The sequence below is a fragment of the Muntiacus reevesi genome, chromosome 9, assembly GCF_963930625.1.
Source record: "Muntiacus reevesi chromosome 9, mMunRee1.1, whole genome shotgun sequence".
In the NCBI taxonomy this organism is placed as follows: Eukaryota; Metazoa; Chordata; class Mammalia; order Artiodactyla; family Cervidae; genus Muntiacus; species Muntiacus reevesi.
Genome location: NC_089257.1, coordinates 11,343,017 through 11,346,057, shown reverse-complemented (window position 1 = coordinate 11,346,057; position 3,041 = coordinate 11,343,017). Strand labels below are relative to the sequence as shown.

The window sequence follows — 3,041 nt, the reverse complement described above, 5'->3', positions numbered from 1 at the left end:
GATGATGCAGTGATACAGTGCATGCTAAGCTGCTCCAGTCCTTTCTGCCTCTTTATAAACAACCCCATGGACTATAGCCCTCCAGGCTCCTCTGTTCATGGGATCCTCCAAGCAAGAACTCTGGAGTGGGTTGCCATGCCCTCCTTCAGGGGATTTCCCCGACCCAGGGATAGAACCCATGTCTCTTATGCCTGCTGCATTGGTAGTTTAGTTCTTTTAGAGATCACAGAAATCCAGACAGAAGCGTTCAGATTGCAGGCAGGTAATTTGTATGGAGATGATTTTGAATATGGGTAAGCATTTGAGCATGATTTTAAACTAATATTGAAACAAAATTGATCCTGAAGAATGGCTGTAGGAAAGTTAAATAAAGATAGCTGCTGAGTAGATGGGTGATAGCTCGTAATAAAGATGGGAGTGTATTTTGAAGAATATGTTCATTTTGCCCTAATTACATTTTTCACAGCCTTAAACTTGAATGGAAAGGAAATCATAGAGATACAGACAAGGACAGGGAAAAATGGACAAAACAAAGCTTATGCCTTGATGGCTTGAGACATTAATGGAAAAGTGCACCTAAGAAGGAAACATTAGGAAAGAATTAAGTAAGAAAAAGATTTCCTCCATGTATGCATTTTTTCAACTTGTTAGTTACTATTTGCACCATTTTAGACTTTGTAAAATTATAGGTGGTGCTACATTGTAGAATGTTTTGAGGTCATATATTTCGAATTCAAAGTAAACATGAAAAACAGCATTAGAAATACAAGAGAAGAAACTAAATTTGGTGAGGGACATTCATTACATGTGAAGTTAAAGTCTTAAATGTTTTAAAAAATAATTAATGTTGGACTTCTCTGATAGCTCAGCTGGTAAAGAATCCGCCTGCAATGCATGGGACCCTGGTTCAATTCCTGGGTCGGGAAGATCTGCTAGAGAGGGGATAGGCTACCCACTCCAGTATTTCTGGTCTTCCCTTGTGACTCAGTTGGTAAAGAATCTGCCTGTAATGTGGGAGACCTGGGTTCAATCCCTGGGTTGGGAAGATCCCCTGGAGAAGGGAATGGCTACCCACTCTGGTATTCTAAACTAAATTCGGTGGGGGGCAATTATTACATGTGAAATTAAAGTCTTAAACATTTTAGAAAATAATTCACTAATTTAACTTATATTTTATACATAATTGTGTAGTAAAAACAAATTCTTATAATAGAATTATATTCTATAGGTAAGGTTTCAGAGAGTTTAACTTGTCAGAGACATATGAATAAGTGGCTGAGGTTAAATTTGAAGGCAAGTTGACTTGATTAAAGAGTCTTGATTTTTAACAAGACATCATTCATATTCTCTAGGAGATACGACATGTGACATTTTACCGAGGTTTGGCCAGTTGGCGAGATCATTAAGGGAATGTAAACCTGAGGCTTCTCTGATAAGGTGGGTGCTGAATCTCTCAGTTGTCTGACTTGTCAGGCTCCTCCGTCCATCAGATTTCACCAGCAAGGATACTTGACTGGGTTGCCAGTTCTTTCCCCTGGGGATCTGCCTGACCCAGGGATTGAACTCATGTCTCTTGCATCTCCTGCACTATCAGGAGGGTTCTTTACCACTGCATTACCTGGGAAGCCCTCTGTGATCGGAGAGCTCTAAGGAAAAGTGAGAGAAAAACAGAAGACATCCTGAGCAGTTAGAATGGCCTGAACAAACATAAGAATTTGAAGTGTAATCAACAATTTCAATTAAATGAAGCTAAAGAAAGGAATTATCCATGTGGAGAAAAGGGAGACATAGCTGAGGAGGCTGAGAAAATCCAAACAAGGACATTTTCTGAGTCACCTTGAGACTCAGTTCTTCCCAGTCCATCCTCTCCTTGCCCCTCCATCAGCAGCTGCCTTGCACTCTCCACACCTGTAGACATGCGGTGTACCATTTGGGCTCCAACTGAGTCTTATTCGCCTTCCTGGGAAATCCCAGACTTCACCACTGCAGACCAGTCCCCTGTCCAGGCTGGGGAAAAAAATACCCTCTATTTCTGTCCTGTCTGGTTGCTTAGGGTGAACTCTGATTTTCTCTGCAGGAACCATAGTGATGGATGAGAGAAATCGGAGTGCTGGAATCACCTTCGTCCTCTCGGGCTTCTCAGAATACCCACAGCTCCAGATGCCCCTCTTCTTGGTCTTCTTCGCCGGCTATACAGTCTCTGTGGTGGGGAACCTGGGTATGATTGTGATCATCAGAATCAGTCCCAAGCTTCACACCCCCATGTACTTCTTTCTCAGCCATCTCTCCTTTCTTGATTTTTGTTACTCTTCTATAACTACACCCAAACTCTTAGAGATCTTGGTTGTGGACGTAAGGACCATCTCCTACGTGGGTTGCATGATGCAATTCTTCCTTGGCTGCACACTTGTGATTACGGAGATGTCAATGCTAGCAGTGACGGCCTGTGACCGGTTTGTGGCTGTTTGTAGCCCCCTGCTCTACACAGTTGCTGTGTCTCCTAAGCTCTGCAGCCTCCTGGTCGCTGCAACCTACACGTGGGGCGGAATGAGCTCCTGACAATCACGTGTTCTCTTTTGGGGCGGTCCCTCTGCGGTCCTAGCATCATCCATCACTTGGGCTGCGAGTGTTCTGCTATCGTCTCTGCCTCCTGCTCTGAGTCTCACCTCAGTCAGATGACATGTTTCACCATTTCTACTCTCAGTGAGGTGTGTAGCCTCCTGATTATCCGCGCCTCCTATGTTTTCATAATTGTCACAATCGTCAGGATGCCTTCAGCCGGTGGACTCCAAAAAGCCTTCTCCACCTGTGCCTCCCACCTGACCGCCATCACCATTTTCCACGGGGTCCTCCTTCTTCTCTACTGTGTACCCAACTCCAGAAGCTCACGGCTCTTCGTCAAAGTAGCCACTGTGCTTTACGCAGTAGTGATCCCCATGCTAAATCCCCTTCTCTACAGCCTTAGAAATAATGATGTGAAGGAGACCATCAGAAAATCAGTCACACCAAAATGTTTTCTCACCCAATGTAATTTTGAGTGA

The 3,041-nt window shown here is 43.8% G+C and overlaps 1 pseudogene; it reads left to right on the top strand.

The window, feature by feature from the left end:
- Window positions 1–289: 289 nt before the first annotated feature.
- LOC136175603 (olfactory receptor 1165-like) lies at window positions 290–3,041 on the top strand (annotated as a pseudogene).